The sequence below is a fragment of the Drosophila subpulchrella genome, chromosome X (assembly GCF_014743375.2).
Source record: "Drosophila subpulchrella strain 33 F10 #4 breed RU33 chromosome X, RU_Dsub_v1.1 Primary Assembly, whole genome shotgun sequence".
Taxonomy (NCBI): domain Eukaryota; kingdom Metazoa; phylum Arthropoda; class Insecta; order Diptera; family Drosophilidae; genus Drosophila; species Drosophila subpulchrella.
This window is the reverse complement of record NC_050613.1, coordinates 14,446,777-14,471,202: the sequence shown is the minus strand read 5'-3', so window position 1 is coordinate 14,471,202 and position 24,426 is coordinate 14,446,777. Positions and strand designations below refer to the sequence as shown.

Here is a 24,426-nt window from a genome sequence, read left to right as displayed (position 1 = left end):
TTGAACTTCTTGCTAGAATATAAATCACAGAATGGTTTCACCTTCTAAAAATTTTTAAATTTTTAAACCTCCTTTTTTGTGTAATGTTGGCAATTAATTTTTGTTCTAAAGTCAGTTTTGTTTAACAAAAAATATAAGATAATGATAATTTTATGACTTCAGTATTTCAGAAAAATATCTTATATAAATGGCTTTAAACCCTGATAATGGAGATTCACAAATAAACTAAATATAAAACTTAAATTGTTACAAGCTGAAATGTCTTTAAAAGTATTTTATTGACAGCTGGGAAAATCCCCCCCCCCCCTAAGAAATCCTTAGAAAAAAATCGAAGCAAACTTACCGACCGGAAAATTGAGCAATTATAATTATGAAAGCGACATGAAACGATTGTGGAATGAATGAAACTTGCTCATACAAAGATGTGTTGAAAATTCACCTTCCCCAACTCCATTTTAAATTCTTCCCATAAAAGATTGTTTGTTTACTTCCGTTTGATTGGCCTGTGAACATCGACTCTAGTGGTATCGGTTTTTCTCAAACTGGCGTGTAATTCTTTTATGTTGAAAATCTGGATTTGACTTTGTTTTTAGTATTTACCTTTGTGAATCTTTTGCATTGATTTTTTTTTGCGTGGGGTGTCATATTTTCTTTATTTTTCTCCATTTGTTCACCCACTTTGCCTTAGATTTTCCTCCACTTTAATCCGCTTTTCCATTTTCCTCGTCTCTGATTTTCTTTTTTAACCCTCTTCTTCTCTCTGACAACATTTCATATTCTTGTGCTGTCTGGTCTTCTGTTGCCTTTCGCCGTCTTCTGTTTTAGTTTCTATGTCAGTGAGCGGAATTTTCATTTGCACTTTGGTCACGCCCCCATTTCCCGACCGCCCCCATTAACCCTTGAGGGAATGGCTCTTTGTCTTGTCTCCGGTTTTCTTTGTTTTCTCTTTATGCGCTGTGCGTGCTTCACTTGAACGTGAGTGGGATTTGTGTTTATTGGAATTATTAATTGTCCATTTTTTTCCTTGATTAAACCGTGTTCTAAAAGATGAGTCTTATGAGTTGGTGCACTAGTCCGCTTTATTGGAATCATAGAAATATGGCCTCAGGCCCCAATGACGTCGCCAATTAATAGTCCATCCTTTGACTTTGCTCCTGTATCTCTTCAGGTTTTTTTTTCTCATTTTTTCCACCTGTTTCTCAATCTGCATCGCAGGTTGGAAAATGAGGACGAGGCTGCCAGCTCTAATTAAATTATGAAGTGTTTTCTGCCACATTTAATTATTTCCTCCACGTCGGAAGCACTTTCTCAGCATCGTGTCAAAGCATCGTGTCAAAATAACTGAACTTAAATCTAGATGTAACATAAACGGTCGACAAGTTTATGAAATGTTGTAGAATCTATTTTTAAATTGATTTTAAATAATATCTAAAAATTATGGATATTTCTACGGATTACGGATTTCCAAATAAGTTTGGGGGCTTTAAAAAGCAGAATACCTTTTGACATTTATTTATTCAGTTGGAAAATATAAAAACAAAGGTTATGCCATTTAAATTTAAAACAACATCTTTTTTAGTTCTGTGTTTATATATTTAACATCTTTTTATAAGTTTAAACGAAAAAAACATTTTGTAATAATTCATTAATATGTTTATTTTTGGGAAATATTTAAAAAAAAATGGAGATAATGTAATTTATGCTTAAAATAAATTTATTTAAATTTGCAACTACATTTTTTTGCCAGTGTGCCCGCAGTTGTTGTTGCTCGAGTGCTCAGCGAGCTGGCAACACTTGTACACCAAACTTTCCCGCCCCGCAGGAGGTAAGAAAATATGCAGGGAAAAGCGGAAGCGGAAGCTGTTCGAGCTTTGTTGAGGGAAGTGGCAAGGGTTGAAGGAAAAGCGGGCGGATGGAAAAGCCCACGAGAGAGCACACAAGCACTCCCAAAAAATACGCTAACAAAATATTCATACAAATTAGAAGGCAAATTAAATTCACACACACACACATGCTCGAGGGTCAACTAACGGACCCATTAAAAGGGGGTGAGGGGGTTGTTGGTTTAGAAAATGGAAATGGAAAATGGGGTCCAGGGAAAACAGGTGGAAAGCCCGGGGGCCATTCGACAATATGAAAACTGATTTGTGCTCGTTATTGTTAACGATGTTCATTAAAAAAGTTATTGTGTGCCCGGAAAAACGCAAGAAAAGCAAACATAAAGAATTTTCCTGGCCTTTGCTGATATCATAAGGAAATATGAAGAGTTTACAACCGGCTTAATGGCTCAGGGAAAATATGAACGACAGGTGTCAAGGGGAATATGCATATATTCGCCATAAAGAAAATGTTGTCAGCTAATGGCTAAGAATTTGTCAAATATTGTGAGGCGAAAATTTCCTAGAATTTTCACAGAGGCTAAATATTTGTAAGCCCAAAATAGTGATATACTGTATGTTCTGGGCAAAATAATTCGGTATTTAGAAATATCCAAATCTAACAATTCTTATTGAAATATTTGTTATACCAAGAAAACCTAAAGTTCTTTTCTCACTGTGGGTGTATTTAGCTTAGCCACCATCATTTTGCCAACTTACAAAGGTTCTATGTAAGCCAAACATGCTGGCGGCTAAGTTAGTAGACAACCTGTTGACGGAATTGCAGAAGCATCTTGTTCATCCTATATATATTAATACCGCCATCACAGTTTATTTGGAGCAATTTCCCCTACAAATCAATATGAAAGCTAAACGGAAGTGGAAAACGGCAAAGGGAAGAGGCCAAAATACCCTCAGGTGGAGTATAAAATAAAATATATATGCCCCGAATTCATAAATCCATATGAATAATGTCACAAAAATGTTTGTGGCAACGCATTTTAGTTTTCTTTTTTTCTTTTTTAGACACAACAATGAAAACTCGCATTATAGTGCCAACATGAGCTGAAATTACAAAGGATTTTGGTAAGCCAGAAGCACAAAAAAAGGATTACAAGAAAAATGTCTCGTGAAATTGTTTTTGTATTTTTTGGGTATACAAATAAAAAAGTATCCTATAAATTTCAAAGCGATCGGTCAAGTTAGTTATTTTAGATATCATGGCTACCTATGGAAGAAGTGGTTTCGAAAAAAGTGTTGAAAGTACTTTTCATTGCAGTTGAAAGTGACCTGTGCAATATTTCATATTGCCTTTTATGAACATTTTCTCCAACAGTTTTCCACTGAAAATCACACAACAACCCCCGGGTCGAGCGTATATATATATTTTTTTTTAATTTCGAACCCTGTCATCTGGATGCTGGGTCGCTTTTTTGCCCATCTTGCCGTGGCGGTAACCGTAACCTGCAGCCATCAAAGAATTCTTGTCAACAATTTCCAGTTGCGCGGAAAACCAACAAAACCCCGCCCACCCTTGAGCCCTGGAAAAGCGTGTAAAACTTGATTAGCTGCAAGAATGCGATGGCAGCCATAGAGCCCCGAGCTCTTATGTTTGCTCCTCTTGTTGGAAGAGTTTTGTTCGGGATAAAAATCGGAAATAGAGTAGCTTGTTATTTGGGATTACTCATCTTGTGGTTTCCAGAAGTCCTTTTTTTGGCAAAAACTAGTTTTACAAACTCTTTCTGATTGTACAATTTATGTTTTTATAAACTTATTTTCATTTGGTTTTTATGAAAACCAGCCAAACCACCATTTGCCATGCAAAATTGTTGCTCCAAAATATTTTCAAACGGGCAGTGCATTCAATGGCATTTTCCACGCCCCCCCTTAGTTCCTTTGACAAGGATTTGCCGTCCATGGCATGTGTATTTTTATTTGGTTTTTTGTAATTTTTTTTTTTTGTTTGTTGCTCTGGTATTAAGTTGTCAACATGGCAACACAGTGGGAGACAATGGGGCGGAGACCAAATATTTTGCATAAACTACAAGCAACTGGAGGGAAAAACGGGGAAGGTCAGTGGTAGAATGGCAAAATCTGGAACAAAGGGAGACTGACAAACAGAAAGGACATAGGACGAAGGACCATCGAGTGACAGCCATCGAAACTGTCGACTTTCTGTCAATCGCTGCCGTTGCGGATGCTGACGGCAAAAGGCTAATCATGGAATACACCAAAACTAAAAATATTACCAATTGAAATCCCCAAAAATATAGGCATTAAGAGCCAAGGAATGACATTACCACTTTGAAAAATATAATGTTATGAACAAGGTATATGATAATTACCATTACACATTTCCCCGATCAAAATGAAATGAAAATGATTTTGACGTTTCTAGAAATGTATTGATTATGATCATCAAGAAAAAATATCCAAGAAAAATTACAAGGAATTTTAGATTATTTTATTATTAGGTGGATTGATTTAAGTTTTCAACTTTTTATAAAGCTGTGCTCTTATTTTCTCAAAATAAGACTTTTTTCTTTTTTCTGAATATTATTATAAGAACATATGTATCATTTAAGATTATTTTAAAAAATAAGAAATAAAACAAAAGTTTCTTACAGGTTGTTGTAATTGATTATGACAATTTGTAAAGTAAAAAATTATTTCTTTTAAGAATCCAGGAAAAATGCATCCAATTCAAGATTATTTTATTATTAAGTGTAATGATTTGTTTTCTCAAAGTTAAAAATTATTTTTGTAACAAAATCTTTTTCTGAGGAAATGTTTTAAGATTGAAGGGATTTAAATGGATATAAATATAATACATGCGGGATAGTATTTAACCTATTTCTTATAGGGCAAACAAATATTCCAAGTACTTTTTTGGCCGATAAACCAAAAGGTATTTATATCCATAGTGTTATATTTGATTTTATTTGAAATTTATTCATCTTACATTTTGATATGATAAATAAAATAAATGCTGGGTTAAATAAAACTTATTTCCTATTGGGCAAACAAATATTTGAATTAATTTTTGGGCTGATAAATCGAAAGGAATTTATATCCTTATGCTAACCTGGACTTAATTAATTATATCCTAGTTCTTCTGGTATTTGTGAATTTTTAGAGTGTAGCTTCATGGGCGACGCTTGACATTTGCCAGGCACTCGCTCCGCACACACTGTTAGTCTCGCTCTCACTCTAACTCTCGCTATCTCACTCGCTCCTTGCCGAGCATGCGATAAGGATAATAAGCACACACATAAATATAATGCGGCCAAAGGATTGTCGCGTGCCCCAGTGTGCGTGTGTGTGTGTGTGTGAGTATCTGTGCGAGGATGTGGCCATGTGTGCGTTGGCATTAAGCGCATCAACGTTAATGGCTCCAGTGGAAACGCGGAAGCTCAGAGGCAACTGAGAAACTCGGAAGCTCAGAATCCCAGACACTCAGAAACCCAGAGGACTCTGAGACTCAGAAACTTCGGGCAACATTCAGCAAGGACATCGCATCGCATTCGAGGAGCTTAGTGATCCCAGCTAGGAAGTGGACACTTAAAGCGCCCCAGGCAAGGACATCCCCTTGCGAAGTGAAGAGAAGCACCCTCGAGCATGTACTTCAAATATCACTCATACGCACAGTACGCCCCGTTTGATGATAAATCTGAATATTGGTGGCTGCTTTGTTTGCGATTTCTAGGTGGCCAGAAAACAGCATGTAAGCACAGCTTGTGGTCGAGTATAAAACCAATTTCGATTGGCTTTTTTTAAACAAACAGCTATTCCCAAAACAATAGAGTTATTTAAACAGATGGAAAAGTTTATTTATTCGTTCACATAACTTTTTTCGTTTTTCTTGTAGTTTCAGACTATTTTTTGGTATTACTGAAATGAAAATGTTATTTAATTGTTTAAGTAATCAATCACATATGTGTGAAACCTAGCTGTGTTCCAATTAAAAACCAGTATTAAATCACTTGCAAAGCCCATTAAAATATATACAATTTTCTCTTCTAGTATTGATTTATAATTGCCAAAAAAAACCAACAAATATTTTATAAGCCGTTTTCAAGATAATAAAATGGATATCTATCACAGTCGTAAATTTCTGGAAATTATAAACCACACATTAATTATTTGCACAACCATTTCGTGTACCTTTAATTGCCGAAATTTGCGTCACAAATGGAAACGCTTTCGTGCACAAGTAGGGCGCTTTTCACCCAGATGTTCCCCACTTTTCCTCAGCTTTTCGTTTATGCCCGGTTAATTTGTTTGCCTAACCACTTGCCAAGGTCGCAAAAACCACGGTGGCGGCCAAACTTTCGCACTGGTCGGGCAAAAAGAAAGTTGATTAGGCGACATAAAACAAGTTAATGACAGGGCTCATTATGTCGTCGCAGCTGCGTAAGAAAAATCCAGAAAATCCAGCTTTTCCACGGGTTACACACACGCCATTAATCATGTAAAAAAAATAGTACATCCCTGGGTAATTTAAAAACACACCACTTATCGGAAATGTGAGCAAACAGCAAGAGTAAACGACAAAATAGAGTATTACAGCATTCAATATAGAAAAAAAACCAAAAGATTTTCCACTTTAAAGGTAATTTATGACTGGGCCTCCCGCAAGAATTGATAAATGTTTGAATACGCTGCGGGTAGCCAAAAATAAAATAAGGAAGACTCGGGGGATTCCGCTCTCTTAAAAAGTAAGCCGAATAAAAATGATGAAAGACTTGGGAGCCCCACGATGCGTATACTTGATGAGAGAAAGGCCAATAAAATGTGGAAAGAAAAGGCATAAAGGCTGCACAAATAAACAACAAGTGGCGATGAGCCAATGAGCAGAATGGCAATGGGAAATAGGAAAATCGGATGAGTCTAGGCAGGGAAAAGTTGTCGACCTCTTTGCGAAGCTGCTTGCAAGTGCCATTCATTATTAAATCAAATTGACACGCGTCCATTTTCCCCATTTCCACCTTTGCTGGCTGCATTTTCCCAGACATGATCGATGAGGTGAATCCAATGCAATTACACTTACTCGGAACTTTTATTTCGGCTTTCGAAAGAAAATAGAGAACCAAATCCAGCAAATGCATTCTTTAACAGCCCTTGCTCTTTGGCATTAGAATCAGGGAAAACTAAAAGTAATTTGCGGCTGGCGAAAGTTTTGTTTTCGAGTAGTTGCAAATGGAGTTCATTTATCATAGAAGAAAGGCGCCCAGAGTGGCAAACAGCATTTGCGCAACTTATTTGAGTTTTTGCTGGGTTAAAAACATTAAGTCTAGCCGTGTTGAATGTTTTAAAGATGGCTAAAAGCTATTTGAGACTAAATAGCTTAAATGAGTTGCTTGCATTACATTTATTTTAAAATGGAAAAACGAAGAAACTGGAATTTCATTTCATATTAATATTATAATTAAGTTAACACCAAAAATATTTCGAGAAAAAAACTAAAATATATTTTGAGACAAAAATTGTAAAATGGAAATTTCAGTTTCTTTTGTAACCAACTCGGTTTTTTAGCGTACATATGATTAAATCCTTTTTACAAAATATGCTTTTAATTTTTTTTTTAATATTAATATTAAGTTAACACAAAAAATGTTTGTCCGAAAAACTAAAATACTATTTAATAAAATTTGAAGTAAAGAATTTGTGTTATTACTACAATTTTTTAAATTAAATATAGACATTATAATATGTTATAGAAATTTGTACATACATATGATAAAATGCCATTTGTTGGTTAAACCTTTAATTTATACAAATAACTCCATCTTGCTAAGACTACACCTATACTTAGAATAATATTTAAATTGTATGAGTAACGAATCTACCTTTCTTTTCATGCGATTTCCCCAATTTGGCAACAACTGAATCACAGACCAATTGAGTTCTTAGTGCTGCCCTAAAAACATAAAATAATAGGGGAATTTGAAGACCTGCTGATTATGCCACCCTCAGAAATGAAAACGAATTTACTAGTTGGGCCAATAAAAGACGATTATCGAATTTGATTGGAGTTCCCTGTTCAACTTTTCTCGCCCCTTCAAAAATTATAGTTGCCCCATGGGGGCGGAGGGGCGTGGCAATGGGCGGTGGGTGGCTGGTGGCTGGTGGCAATGCAATCATAACGTAACATGCAAAAGGCCAGCGGGACAATGGGGCACTTTCGACCCCCTTTTAACCCGCAACTGCCTTTCGTTTTCGATTGACACGTAAGCAGGACCAAAAGCCACGCTAAGCGAAGCCACTCCAGCTGAGTGGAGTTGTCGACGTGCGGTCGAGGCACCACCCACCACACCACCCACTGCACCACATAGCGCACCACCCACTGCACCACCCACTGCACCACCCACCTTACCACCAGCTGTCTGCAATTGAACGCCGGTAAATTGCTCGAGACCAAAGCTCCTGCTCATAATCGGCTTTTCATTCTAGCACGTAACCATGTGGCAATTCTTACAGACGGCAAGGAAAATGCTTTCGAAAATTAAGACACTTAATTTTAAATATTAATTTTTCAACGACTTTTAGGAAATAAAAATTAAAGGCCTGATTTCTACATTTATATGTAATCTTAGGCTCTAGAAACCTGACTTGTTCTTAGTTAAACCTTATATTGTTTGTGTAAAAAAATATGTCTTATTTTAATATTTACAAACCATTAATTTTGTTCAGTATTTAGTATCGGTAGAAAATCTAATCGGAAAATTAACATAGTAAATATCTAATTTATCTTTTTCATTGATTTTTAGTTAATAAAATTAAAAGCTTATTTTTTTACATTTGTATGTAATTATCGGCTTATATTGAAGGCCTTTCTCGTAATTTTTATCCTATTTATAAAATGAAAATAATTATTTTATCTTCTTAAGGAACCATTAATGGGTTAAGTGATTAATGACGGCGTATTAACCATTATCTGAAAATTAACATACTACATTATTATTTTTTACAACGATTTTTATGAAGTAAAAATTCAAGACATGAGGCCTAGATTTTCATTTTGCAATGTCTGCTTCTTAAATGGTTTTAATAGGCCATATATCTTTGTGAAAAAATATATTTCCTTTTCTTTGAAGTACTAAAAGCAGTAATTGCTTCAGTATTAAGCGTACTTAATGTTTAGTCGCCTTTCAGTAACAATGTCAGAATACATTAAATTGTTGCAAAAGTGTCGCTGCCCAAAAGTGTGCTAAGCAATTTATTTGCTTGTCACCTGCTGTCTGTCGCAAAATACCAATTTTGCAACAATGTATATTTTATTTGAGAATAGAAGGCAACAAACTAGAATATGCTTAATATACCGCTGCATCCACATTAATAGTAGCGAGTTTATGTAAAATGGAGATTATATTCAATTTAAAATTAATATTGTTTTTAAAAATATATTTAAATATATTTAAATAAAATTAAAAGCGTTTTCCTGAATTTGTTTCCACTCAGTTTTACAAAAATTTCTGCAAGTCGCTGATATTTTAAGCATATTCGGTTTAGGTTATGGCATTACCACCACCGAAATAATTAACCAGAATTGTTTAATGTGCTTTAGAACTATAATCAGTTAATTTTACGTTGTGAATCCAGTTATGGACGCCACAAAAGAGTTGACAAGTCTGTTGGAGCTGGTCAGTGGCTGACTTAATTACGTGGCCATCGTGTAATTTTGTTGCCACCGGCAACTTTTCCATTTTCCATTTGCCACTTTCCACCGCTTTTCCCTGCTTTCTCCAAGCTTCTGCCACCCGATAATGCAAAACTTTCCCTTAATTCAATTAAGGTTGGAAAGATGCACTCGACTTTGTTGCATTTTTAGGACTCGGGATGCTTGTTTGCGGCTAAAACTTGGCAATTATTTGCATCACAAAAGTCGAGACTTACGCCCACCACTTCACAGGTCCTGTGTGGGCGTGGCCAGTGGAAAGGATTCGCCTCATCGATTGATTGAAAGGATAAATAAGGATTTTGGACGGCTTTGTGGCGTTGTGCTATTAAATTGTTTTCCAAGCGAGAAACGTTTCTATTCTCTTATATAATCTTAATTATACTGCTGAATCCTTAGAAGCAGCAAGAGGATTATTTTTCATATTTTCATTAGTATATATACAGTTAGTTGAAAATATTGAGGAAAAGTTTATTAACAACTGCTTCGAATTTGATTTTTAATGAACATAAATCGGCTTACAATTCATAGTGTAACATGCAAAATTATTTTTAAAGGTGAAATAATCTTAGATAGTGAAACGTTAAGTCCTTAAAAGCCCCAAGGGAATTATAGTTTTGTAAAAAAAACATTCAGGAATATCCTATACTGAAATTTCTTCAATTCTATCCCTGAATTTTCATTTATAAAATTGTCTTTCCATAAACTTAAGTATACTTGAAATTTTAATCCCCAAATATCTCAAAAAGAACCATAGGCAATTGTCAATGCTCACACGTTTCCGATTAGTTTACAATTATTTGAGTCTTTCTATTTATTTTATTTAGTTTTTTTCTTTTTTTGCGGTCTAGCTGCGATAAGTTTATGGTGTGTGTCCTATAAATCACAATCAAAGTCATGTTAACAAGTTATTTGTGTTCGTTGCTTCTTTCGCAGTCGCTGCTTTTCGTTTTTTACAGCTCTTATCTGCTTATCAGTTTATTTGGAGAGCAGCCCAAGAAAAAAAGGAACAACGCGGAAAATACTCATAGTACTCATAATGATAGTAATAACATGCACATCCACTGGCTATCGCATATGGGCCGAAAAGCTGGGGGCGATAACTCTTACTGGATTAGCTTTCGTGCGGCATTATCTCTTCTATAATTCATTTCCAGTTTGGCTTTGGATTCCATTTGTTTTTCTTGTCGCCACACTCTGAACACCATGTTATTTCACAGAACACCATATTCTGTTTGCCTCTCGATGATTTCTTAAAATATTTTCTTGCCCCATCACAAATTTTTAAAGTATTTTGCAGGGTAAAATAATTGCTTTGTTGGTTAATTTCATAAAATATTAATATCTGTTACTTATTTGCCCTAATATTTGACCAGTCTAAATGCTATAAATTCTGTACTTTTAATAGAGCATTATTATTCTGTTGGCAATTTGTTGAGACTTCTTTTAAACGCAAAAAATATTTATTTTATTTGCCATTGCTGGCTTCTTTTTTCCACAGGATAAAGTTTCAACCGACCAACTTCAACCTAATTAATTATTATCCCAACTTTGTTCAACTTTGCAATATGCATGGCATAAACATATATATTTATTCATATATATATTCGCATATATCCAGTGTGGCTGACCATAAGCAAAGTTGGCCCACAGTCTGTGGGAGGATATAACTTTTGGCATTCTACTACAGGCTCGGGCTTATGTATGTCGAGAGCTAATCAAAACCTCGTTCAAAATTCATACCCAACAGGTAGCAGGAAATATACCTTGTAGGTTAAGTGAAAGCCATATCAAAATCCACCTGGCAGAGAAAAATGGGGAAGGTTGACTAAATTTGTCCAGAAAACAAAGGGAATTTAAAATGGGCAAAGGGGAAAATTGGCTTTTTTCCTGTCAGTTGAAAATTTGGGGCAAAAGTTTATGCAAAACAGGGGATGCCATTAAAATACTTTTAAAGATTTTTAGCCCAGACCTTTTTTGCAAAACAAAATAAATCGAAAACAATGTACTTATATTGTAATAATTAAATAGAACAAGCCACTTAAATGGTTTGTTTTGAATAATATCAGTTAACAGTTAACAGTTTAAACAGGCTGGCAAACACTTGAAGTGATGTCCCTATTGAAGGGCATCCTTTGAATATTGTTTTTCAGCTCACATAAATACTAATTAAACAAAAAAATTATAGTAAAACTCTGAAAATATCCCCAAAGACAGCTAGCTTTAAGTAGAAACCTTGTTAACTCGATTCCTCTGAATACATTATTGGAATTGTGGTGAGTTTATCAGAATTTCTGACCATAGTTATGCGTATTATTGCCATATTGCCATCATCATTAGATTTTCGGTTGGGCAAATGCATCATATGGATTTTGTGATGCAAGGGAATTTTAAGGGTGGGGAAACCCTGAAATTCTGAGGCTATACTTGGATTTAATTTTGGTTGCGAATGGCGCTGCACGAATGCAAATTGTTTTGGCCACAAAATCAGAGCACAATTGGTCAAGTGTGCGTTTCCCAGTGCGACAGCTGTGGCCCATTTACAAGCTCCCAGGATTGATTATTAATTTCGACCGACAACTGCACAATTTTTGGTCCGATTTCCTCCCCAACGCCATGATTAGACCATCTGACTATCCAATTCAACCGCCCAGAAACAGAAAGAGTCCATTATCGAAGACCCTTTGATTAGAATCCGGTCGGTCTTCGGTGCCTAAAAGCCAAAAAAATTCAAGTCCGAAAGAAAATTCCAAAATTCACTTTAATTAACATGTGTGTCGCAATGCCTTTCTACACCTGGTTGCCTCAAAAATTGATTAAAAACCAAATAGAAAAAATGTGTATGCAAATTAAATAAACAGAACGCGCTGAACAGTAATTCATTATTGTTGTTAATGAAAAAAGTATTTTTTAATATATGATATAATTTGTATGCTTCTAAATAGATATTAAATTCCATGATTTCAACATCAATTTAAATGGCATTTAATATAGTTTGCTATTTATATTAAACAGTTATTAATTGGGGTAAAATATGACATGTTTCATAAAACAGCTTTGCCTTATTTTTTTTGCGTGTTCAATAAGGAAATGCAATATTTTTTCAATTTACGCCGCATTTTCCGTTGTTATTTTTTTAAATCGGGCCAAAGTCTCGTGACATAACCTGCAATCCCCACTTTTCGCTCTCCTATTTTTTTGCGCGACCCAAAAAATGGGAAAATACAAAAATGGAGAGCCGAATGGGGGCGAGGAAAACTGAGGCCCAGCAGCTGGAAAATCGAAAATCGATGGCTCAAGTGCAAAGCGAATCGCCGAGAAGGGGGGGGTGTGTGCGGGGGAGGGGTAAAAAAATCAAAAAAATTCACGTTAAGAAATCGATGGTGAAGATACCGAGTGTTGGGTGTAAAAGTCGTCGTTGAATAGCAGCTGGGAAATCAAACAATCGAATTCAATTATTTCGTTAATTCGAGCAGATAACAGGTCGTATGCGCAATGTCAGCTAGCAATCAAAGTGGAAAACACTCGATAATCATTTGATGGATGGCCACTTTTTGTGGAAAATCTCTTTTATGCACATTCAAGATATTTATTGAACAAATTATTCCTGATTTCAATTATTTATTTTATTGTTTTATTTGATTTTTTTGTTCAAGGCAAACGAAAAGTTATTTTTAAATATAAATGGTCCATAAACGGTGGCAAGAATTTTTCATTAATGACTGTTTATGTTTGGTTAAACTCAAAAGATGAAAGACTTAATTGTTTATGGATGTTTATGTGAATGTTAATGTCTGCAAGAGGTCAACAAAATGGAAAAAAGCGTAATTATAGAAATAAAGCTAATCAAGAACAGTGATATTTCGAAATTCAATTGGTTTCGACAAGTTATATTTCATAATTTCTTGCCAAAGATTGAACATATTTTTATGTAGCTTACAAAGTCCAAATGGATTATTTCCCTTAACACCATGACTTTCGGATTTGGTAATTGTATTTCGGTATTTGACATTGCCAAAACCATCCATCATGCTGCTACAATTTCCTTGCTAAATCGGAAAATTCCCCAGTTGACACAAATTGCGGGCGTTAATTTTCACCATTAGCCAGGGTCAAAACGGAAACGATGTCCGACAGTTGTCAACTTCGATTTGTCCTTGATTTTCCATGCAAATTTCCCACAATCGATAACGGTGCTATAATCAATATGGCACACAGCCTGTTGTCTTGGCCAACGGAAAAACAAAAAAAAAAAGGTAAAGAGAAATAAAAAGAACATGGAAAATAAATGTCAATGATTGATTGAACTTGTAGCCAAGTGGCTCTTATCAACGCATTCATATTGCTATTTAATTACAAAACTTTTCAACTGATTTGAGGTTAGTAGACAGGGCCTTTGCCGTGTGAGTTCTGTGGTCTGGCGAATATAATGTGTACAGAAATGCGGAGATATAATGAAATTCCCCTGGTATTTTTGATAATCTCAGATAAATTAAGGGCCAGGGAGAAAGGGGCGTTAAAGCCAAGGCGAGCTCGGAAATAAGTGCAAATTGAAATATTACGTATACGCACAACTAAACTTACACACAGAGCGTGGTTGGAAAGTTTCTTTAAGGTACAAGAATACTCTTTTTAAACTCCAAACAATAAAAATATTTCTTTATAATTTTCTTAAATGAACTCCCTCTTCTCATTTTTATCTGTACCATTTATTTGAATTTTTAAGGCAGTATATATCTTAATATCTATAAATTAGGTTTTCTGAGTTAAGTTGTTCATTAATTTAAATTAAGCATCTTCCTCTGCCCCGAAAAACCCTATTAAAATGTAACCCCAAATCGGGTTCCCAGGGTCCATAAACCCAGGAATAAAAGCTTAGCACTCTGTGGAGGGTATTTTAAGTCGCCCCAGTCAAGTTGACAAAGATTATGTGACAATAAGCTTAGATAATTCATTTGCTACGAGGGGCACATAAAGCAGCCTCACCAACACACACACACACACGACGAAATCAAGGGGAAAAGCGGAGAAATGCGGAGAAAGGGGGTGGAAAATGGGCACTGAACAGAAGCAGCTGTCAATTGTGTAAATATTTTGTGGCAAAAGTACAAATAGAAATGCTGTCGATAAATCGAAGCACATGATTAACCTTGCATCAACAGCTGCGACTTGTGTGTTCCTGTGTGTGTGTTTCAATGTAAAACTGGGGAGAAAGTGGAGAAAGGGGGTGCTACTTAGGGGGGCTGTCAATTACATTTCAATCATTTGAAGTTCGTGCCGCATGGGAATGGGTGCAAATGAACCATCGAAATGGAGAGTGTCTCATCAGCAAAATAGCCCAAGAAGGAATACAGGAATGAGTATCTAGATGATGAGAAAGTGATATAACAGATAAGTTATGAGTAGGAAATGAGTAGCTAATGAGTAAGTCGTGAATTAATAAAAATGAAAGAGAACATAAGCAGTATCTGAGTAGCTGAAGTGGTTTTATACAGCAAAATATCCTAAGAACGAGTTAGTCTAGATGATGTGAAAGTAATATAACAGATAAGTTATGAGTAGGTAATGAGTAGCTAATGAGTATGTCGTGAGTTAAGAAATATGAAAGAGAACATAAGAAGTACATTTTCTGGGTAATGAGTGTATAGATGATGAGAGAGTGATAAAACAGATAAGTTATATAAGTTAGTAAGTAGGTAATGAGTAGCTAATGAGTAAGTATGACTAGCTAGAGTGGATATTTAATAAAGATATCCACAAAAACAATTTAGAAAATGAGTTGCTCTTCAGTAGTCAGAAAACAGATAATATGTGAGTAGTGGGTAGATAAAAATGAGAGATATTTGGTAGTTAATAATTAGCTAGAGTGAATACTTAAATGAAATACCCAATAAAAAAGATTAGGATTATTAAAACAGATTTTTCAATTAGTAAAAAAAAATATTATAGACTAAATCAAATTGCAAATATGGATAATTAATATCTTAGCAAGCATTTTGGTTGCCAAGCAATCATTTTGTCCCTTATTTCGCTGAGCCACTCATTTGGAAAGCATTTTCATCCAACTGCAAATAAATGAATAGCTCGCTGGTATATTTGCCTTGCAAATGTGACTCATAAAAGTCAAGAAATGCACGAATCGAACACTTCCATTTTTTTCCATTTAAATGTAAATTGGAGACACATGTGCTGCCATTTGGGGTCATAGCTTTTCTTTTTCTTTCCCCTTTTCCTCATTTTTTGACAATTTTCTTCTGTGGCTTTCGCCGCAAACATTGGTTTGCATCAAATTTGTCTTAATTTGCCAATCAGCTCGAACGGCTATTCGTTCTTTAAGCGAGTCGAATTCATATCCTTCAAAAAGTTGCACACTCAAGCTGATAAGTGTGTCGCCTGATGCTCTGGTAAATCTATATCTATAGCTATATGGCGAGAAATCTAATCGATCTAGTAGTCAAGATTTTTATGGGTTCTTTCTTCCAAAGGGGTAAACAAATTCCAATGGACTTCCCAGTCGCCATGTCGCCAGGGAATAGTTATACGTCAATCAGTTTTTGATCGAACTACAGTGGACACCCGGCTATGTCACACGGTCGCATAAACTTCTGTGTTATCTACTGTGAATTGTATAATACTCTTTTTATTGTTTTTTTTTTGGGGGCTTCTAGAGCTCTTGTCCCCGGAATACCTACTTCAGGCCTTAAGTCGTCGGGTCTCTATCGCATTTGGGGCTTATCTTATCGACTGGCCAGCGACCACCCCCATCCATCCACCTATCCACCGATCCATTATGAAACATTTCGCATTTCTGTTTCGTGATTAATTTTGAATAAAATAGCCGCTGCAAAGTAATGGTGGATTTAACAATAAGCCACGCCATTGAGTGAGATATTGAAATAAGCGATTCGAAACACACTTGGCGTGAAATGTTTTGATCTAAAATGTATCTTGCTTTTTTAAATAACGTTTTTTTAATGAATGTTTTAAGGAATACAACAAATTTAAAAGCTCTGCCTTAAATAATAGATTAGTAAAAAAGAAAACATTTAATTAGCTTTAAGATAAATTTTAATAAGGATTAAACACATAATATTTCAAAAAGTGCATCGATTTATTTATTCTTATAGTAAAATAAAAGTTAATATATTAACCACAGTATATTTAACTTATTCTTGATAGAAGTATTTAATGGAAAAGGTCTAAGGGATAGCAATGCAAGCTGCTAAAGAAATTAAATAAATTACTGTGGTAACAAAACACAAAAGAATCTTGACTAATCTTTATGATTTAAAACACCCCTGGTGTTCTTGATAAAAATATTTAATGGAAAACGTCTGAAGGAAAAATGAAATCACCTGTTAAGTTAAACAAAAATTGGATTTATAAAATTAAACATATATTACTTTTATAAAAACAAAAAAAAGATCCCTATGATTGGAAATATTTTTGGCAGGCACTGTGTGCTGCACCCATCGACCTCTTCATCTTCATTATCGAATGACAGACATTGCTGCAGATGCATTTTCCAGATAGGCCTTCGGTGAGGGGCGTTTTTCCGGGGGGCGTGGCTGCGTTGTGCCACGGATCAAGTGCCCCTCATCGAGTGCCATTCTTGGGTGTGAGTGGATCCGTTCGAATGAGCAGCATAGTAAATATACTGCAATTAAAGTCCCACAGACTGTTGAGCGTTAATATTGATGAACTGGTAAATGGCATAAACGCTTAATTGAACTGTAAAAGATAAAGGAATTTTACGGATGCCGAATATTAAGGAAATTTAACAAACATTTATTACAACCTTTGCCGTTTGATTGCTTCTCTGAGACTCGGCAATAAATACTCATGAAATTAACCATTAATAATGGTTGAAGTTAAGCGGTCAAAATAATAGCAGGTTTCAGACAAATTGATTGGATATCATTTGCTCTCGACTTAGCAACCGATTTACGCATATTTATTCAATGAATTTATCCTATTATTTATGGCTTCCATTTCTTTGAGCTCTAAATATTTTTGAGCTTGTAAAATATATGTATTCATATAAGTTTACAGGCTATGTGATACATTTTATAAGGATATATTAATTAAGGACATCAACAATTACTGGCAAATGGTTGACGCTGACCATTAGTAATACAAACTGCTCTTTAACACCCCAATAACTCATCCATTCGATCAGCCCATTACATTTCCAGGAACCCTTTTAGGCCATGTAAAATCCCGAGCAAATATTGCATAACATTTGCTGCAATTAATTATAAATAATTGGGGACTAGTATCCAATTAATTTCTGAGCTTCTGTGAAAATTCGCAGCTGAATCTAATCCAGTGAAATGCATCCACTATTTGCCATTCTACTCTCGAGGAAATAAATAAATAAAAGCACGCTCAACAAGTTTGGGCTAGTGTTTGCTTTGTATAAAACTTGCCGCCTTTCCAGTGAATCAAAACGAGCAACCCTACAGAGTCAAACCGTATTCAAATACGCATTGAATTCCGTGAAAATTATGGCCAAAATCCAACGGAGCTTGCCAAAAACAATGCCCCACAGGCATTCATACAGCTGTGTTAAAAATAATATGGCTTCAACAGAAAAAGATAATATTTTTTTTATTATCTGGAAAACAATGTACACAAAATAAATGCGGATATGTGGCTAACAATGTAATATCACATTGCCAGAAAACCATACTTTATTATTTTATTTTTGGTCTTCATTAAAATATCTTGTTTCTAGAGGGTATTTTTTAGAAACCCAAAAAATTTGACTATTATTTTGAGCACAGTTGTATGTTTTTGCACAGCATTTGAACCGCAAATCGAATCAAATTCAATCGACTGCAAAATAATATGCGTTTCAAGGGGGAATAAATGTATAATACATGTATCTGGGGTTTTTTTCCGGGGAACCAAAAGTATGCAGCAATGAGGCAAGATTGTTTTTCGTATAAAATATTAATTAAATAATTCCTGGTTACCTTTTGAGAGCGGTGGGTTCTGTTTTTCCTGTAGATCCTGCGGTGGTTTATTGTGTTATTTTTTTTTTGGGTTTTTTCCGGGAGACTGGGCTGTAAGCCCACCGACCTGACTTACGGCACAATTTGTTTTAATTGCTTTTTAGCCTTAGCTTTTTTCTTCCGCTTCTCTTGAATTTTCCCGGCGTTTTATGTATTTATCTCTGCTGCTGTGGAAATTAACGCGCAATGCAAACAAAAGGCAAATTCAACATTTTCAATATATATTTTACACCTTTGTGACTTTTCGTGTTTTTGCGTGCTGTTTTTTTTTTGGTGAAAAACAGTTTTGTCTTGTCCGCCGTTTGGCTTTTGGTTTATTTTTAACGTTCCGTTCGTTTCAGGGCCCCAAAACACAAAAAAAATAAAAAAAATACGGGAGCGGGCAGAAGGAGCGGCATATTCATCCACTCGACTGCTCAGTTTTATAAATAAGTTCTGTGTTTTCGGCTCTTGTATGCCGCTATACTGTTGCCACCGAAATGAATTTTAAGCCCAGCTAACATGATGATTATGTGACCCCCATCCATCCATCCATCCATCCGTCCTAAGATAATGTATCTGCAAGATCCGAGTTCCCAGAGACCAGATATTGTATTTCCGCATCTTTGGTGCACCAGAGAATGCGTTAATTATTTCAAACGAGCACTTAGACAACAGACCCACAAGCAATTCAATTTTGATGAATTCCTTTGTCTGTTTCTGCCGTTTTTTTCGGTTTTCATTTTGGCTTGGGGCACCTAGGCTTTTTCACTGGATTAGCATAGAACTTTACATTTCAAAATTCTTTTGGCGACTTAAGGGATGAAGACCTCCATTAAATTTAATTTTAGCAACTGGCAGAATTTTTTCAAAAATGTTTACCCTACATTTCAATCTCTACCATATGCAAATTTGGTACTATTCGTTTTATAAATTAAACTCATCGGAAATGTTATTACATTTTTTGATCTATTGGGGTGATTTAATTTTGTTATTTTTTTAAATTCATTAATGTCAGTCCCATTTAAAAAAAATGATTCCCAATTTTATTTTAAATATTTTTTTTAAACTATTTTCGACTTAAATAGAAATTTATAAAATCAGATTTTAATATCTTAACAAATATTTTTTCCAGTTTTTCTTTATCCTTATGCTTAAATTGTTCATCGGAAAAAAATACCCAAAATCTGCCAAAAAAGGAAGGACCCTTACTTCGTTCAATTGAAGGTGCCACATTTAGTTTGCTCAGTTTCTTCGTCTCGGGGAAGAAAGACACATTTTTAAATTGTTTTGCCCAGCCGTACAAAAGTTCGACAAAATGTGTTAATTTTCGTGGCCTATTGTGCGGCATTGTTGTTGCCATCGGGGGCTTTCTATATGGGCGACGTCTAATAATTTTGATTGCTGCCAGAAATTCTTAGACAGACGGCCGCATTTCGCATTTCGTTTGGCTGACTAAGTGAGGGCAAAGTAAGTGAAAAATAATAAAAACCAAAAAAAAAAAACAAAAATAATAAAGTACACATACAAGTATGAGCGAAACCAGAAACAGAAGCCCCCAGAAGTGCTCGACTCAGTGACTATGTCTTGCACCCCCCTTTCTGATTTCACCCACCCTGGTATCCGGGTCTAAATTCGACACATTTTTATAGAGTTTATGCGTTTATTACGCTAATTGTTGTTTCTGCTTGCGGACGATAGCAAGTGATATGAAATCTTTGACTAGCTTTTTTTTGATTCTTTTGTTTGCTTTATAGCAATTATGATTTGTTTTTGACTCATCGAAACTTTTGCTCGAAGTTTATTGGGATCAAGAAACCCGCTGAAGTTGAACTGTCTTTTGCTGGAGGTCTCTATAAGTTTACATGCAAACTTTACTAGATAAAACATCTGAAGAATAAATGGTTGGACAACTTAAAATCACTGCAAGCATTGATAATTGCATTTTATGCTAGGGACAGCATTGTATGACAAAGATTATATACATGTTAAGAATTTTAATATTACGAGTGCTTTGAAGATAAGGTTAGACTTAGCTTTAAAATTAAATCATATTATAATGATTCATCAAAAAACAATTTATAAAGTATTTAAGCAAAGTGATCTTGAATTTTTCTGGATTTTTTGAGGCCAGGCTTTGTATCTATATGTTGAGCAATCCTTGAATTCCATTTTCCTTCACTTCATTTCCCAATATATGCTCTTCCATACCCTTTGATCTTGAATTCTCCCTTGGGAAAGCCGCCTTTAGAGCTTTTCCTCAATTTAGCGTCATTAATCACCTGGCACTTTATTTTATTTTAAACCAACAATGCTTGTGCCCCTTCGATTAATCAGCGAATCGCTTATAGAAAACCAATGATAACAATCTATAAAAGTGATTAATATTTTTTTATTTCCATAGGTGCTATTTATGGCATTTTGTCATTTGGCTATTCTTGATCTGGCTTTGACAAACTCGACGCCCCCGTATTTCGTTTTTTTTAATTATTTACCAGTACCACCTTTTAAGGTCTTATGAGGGGCCCTGCAACAAGTTTTCTGATTTAGTTTTAGACCGGGTCTCGAGAGTTCCTACGCCGATCACTTCACTTCACTTAACAGTTGTGCACTTTGATTTGCTTTTTTTTTTTGTATTTATTTTTGTGATTTATTTTTATTTTTAAAAAATATGTTCCCAGTACTTGGGGTGCGCACACACTAGTTACACTTGGAAAAAAAAGTTGCGTTAGGAATGGGGAAACGCACTTGGGGCACACGTGCTGATGTTGCTGTTGTGATGTTGCCGTTGCCGCTGTGCTGTTGCTGTTGCCGCTGTGCTGTTGCTGCTGCTCAGAGGTCTGATTTGCAACTGGCAACTGGCAACTGGCAACGGGCGATGCGATAAGCCGCTTCCGACTGCCAATCGGTGGTCGCCTCGTCTGCGACCCGAACCACCGCCCTCTAACCGCCGCACCACCGCACCACCGGCGGTGGGTGGTTCGATTCGAACATGTTGCGCGCCGGGAAACATAACCGATCCGGTGGCCAAAAATTGGCAGGCAATGTTCAAAGGCAATCAAACAGATAAACCAAATCGAAGGGCTAACGCCACAGTGGGTTCAGAACCTATCACATTTTGTTTTCAACTTGGAAGTAGGAAATGGTATTTCCAGAACAAACGGTAGTTCTTACGAAATTTCATGAAAACATCCACATTTTATTAAACCAATAAGAAAATATTGCTTAATTGAATTTAATATATATTTCTAAAACTTCTTAAAAATGATCAAATTTAATTTAGCCATCAAATGTTCATCAATAAATTGAACATGCTAAATTTGTGGCATTTCTTAAGCAAAACAAGAATTTGTGTTGGTAAAAAAATTGTATAAGCTCCTTAAATGTTAAAATATTTTAAAAATAAAGTATATTTGTACATTAAAATTTCACAACCAATGAAGTTAAGTTATTTGATGTGTAAGTTGAAGTTATTAAAGAGTTTTCACGTTAAGCGTGTCTATTATTTTTTTTTATACAGAAACATAAATAAAACAAAAATTTTTTCTTAAAAAATGTTCAGAAGTCTAGTTCTACAAGTTACCGCTTAAACCATTTTCAGCAATATTTTTAAAGATAATAATAGAATAAATTTTTTAAATTTGTTATTACTTATATCTGAAATATTAATTTTTTAATCATTTTTTTTACACTTTTCAGTGGCTTTCGGGACACTGTGCAGGCGCAAATAGCCCGGGACCGAGCCAACATGTTCTCGGCTGGTTGGCGATGAACTGGGCTAACATGTTGGCCAGCTGGGCCTTAAAGTTCCTCGGAAAAGTCGAAAAACAAAGGCTAGAAATACGGCTGAAACTGCAGTTGGAACTGCAAATTGTGAGGGAACTTTCGTGATGAAGGAGAAATGCTTTCTGCTTTTCTTGGTAGGACATTCCCCACGCACATCGGCAGACAACAATGGGCCCCACTTCGGCTTGTTTCATTTGGCGAGCTGGGCAACGCTGCGTATGATTAACGAAATTAGCAAACATTTATCAGTTACTGCAGGGAATCCAGAGAGCACTAACACTCGCAAGCCTGCCAGAAATGGAAAGTTCGCTTGTCACAACTTATGGCCCACTTCCGCCTTCAGTTTTCCCCTGCAGCACCCCGCTTTTCCGCTTTTCCACCTTTCCATCTTTCCACCTTCCATTATGCAGTTAAAGTTTCTAAGTCAATTTCGTTTCAGCATTCGAAATTGTTTGCCTCCTTTGTTGGCTCTCGTACTTTTCATTTCTTTTATTTCCATTTCAATTCGGTTTGTGCAAGTGTTTCGCTTTGTTTAATGGCAATTAACTTGGCCAGTTGGGCAAAGTTTCGTAATGAACTTAAGTTAACTCGCGCGATTATGCAAGATTGTATTTAACGTTAAAAAATAATATTATTCATTATTTATTTAATGGCAAAAATCCATAAACAGAAAACCACTTTTCATTTTTTCCGAACTATATTTGTAAGTGATGTGCGAGCCCCATCGAAATAAATGTGTTTTTGGGTAGAATTATAAGATCTTGTTAAACTGTAATAATATCATACAAACATTGATAAAAGAGCAGTGAAAAAATCATCTGCTTATTGAAGTTAAACATCAAAATGTTTAAACTCTTTGTTGGCATTGAAAGCAAACAATCATCCAAAATGCCACATATTTTTACTAAATATTGCAGTACATATGTTATTTATATGCATAACTTGTCTGATTCCCCTCATCTTTATCGACTGCAGTCGCACTCCATTTGATTGGCTTTGTTATGTTTCAAACGAAATGGGAATATTTATTCTTCGAGGCATTTTTTTGCATTGCTGCCACTGCAAAAATGAACATGTTCCTTGATATAATTGCTTTCATTTCATACATATTTATATATTCAGGTTATATGTACCACCACTTCATAGTTAGCATAAGTAAAAGCGGCGGATGGCGATAGAAAATGCCAGTTAAATTGATTGAACATGTCGAGAAAGGACCTTTAACCCCATTTCGCCCATTTGCCGGCATTATCCCTTGCCGCCCTCAATTATTGACGGTCTGACAATTCTGCGGTGCATCTGGGACATGTAGGAAAAAATAGAGAAAAGGGCTGGAAAAATGTAGAGCAGAGTTACCGGTTCCCTAATGAACACTGGTCAGAACTCATTAGGAATGAACTTATTTTTCCACAAAATTTGTTTCCCCTTTTCTCCTTTTTTCGGACATTTAAGCACCTTTGATTTGATCATGAAATATTCAAGAACACACTTTAAAAGCCATAAACATGTATTTCTATTTGCACAATTTGGGTTTTGTGTTTGCCTTTACTAAAAATGATTTCAATAAAAATATCTATAAGATCTAGTAATAAAAGAAAATTGTGCAATACTGTAAATTACACTATTATTTTCATCACTAGACTTGAAAGGTATTTTTAAAAAAATATTATAAGTATAAGGCGTATTTTAAATCAGAATCAGAAGATTAAAAAGGGAATCAATTAATAAGCTCTTAATATGTATGAACAATTTGCAAAACACAATGTATGTATAAACTTTTTAATGCTTAATTATCTTTTTATAATATTTTTAACATGAAGAATGATTTATTTATTTATGAAGTATATTGGACGTTATACAAATCGAGTATTCTTTTTAGTGGTTACCTGAAATTTATAAACAAAATACCAGCACTTCAAAATCCAATATATTTCTGTTTACCCATGTGTTGCAACTATTTACTATTTTCACTACTTACGATTCATACACCGCGTGGCGGTTATTAAAATAATGTCAAAACAGGGAAGAGACTCACCTGAAAAGAAAGAAAAGAAAATAATGGTTATTAATTCAATTGGCGGGGATAAAG

The 24,426-nt window shown here is 35.2% G+C and overlaps 1 protein-coding gene across 7 annotated transcripts in view; it reads right to left on the bottom strand.

Annotated features, from left to right (window-relative positions):
• Positions 1 to 24,426, bottom strand: part of LOC119556407 (cAMP-specific 3',5'-cyclic phosphodiesterase) — a 128,781-nt gene that overhangs the window by 91,177 nt on the left and 13,178 nt on the right. For 2 of the 7 annotated variants that reach the window (XM_037868596.1, XM_037868597.1), the window contains exons 1-2: positions 21,300 to 21,416; positions 18,534 to 18,739 (exon numbers count right to left, since the gene is read on the bottom strand). The exons of 4 other annotated variants lie outside the window; for them this stretch is intronic. The gene's annotated coding sequence lies outside the window, so the exon portion shown is untranslated. Of the gene's footprint in view, positions 1 to 18,533; positions 18,740 to 21,299; positions 21,418 to 24,426 lie in introns of those variants that run through there. One more of the 7 variants, XM_037868598.1, reaches the window with a different exon arrangement.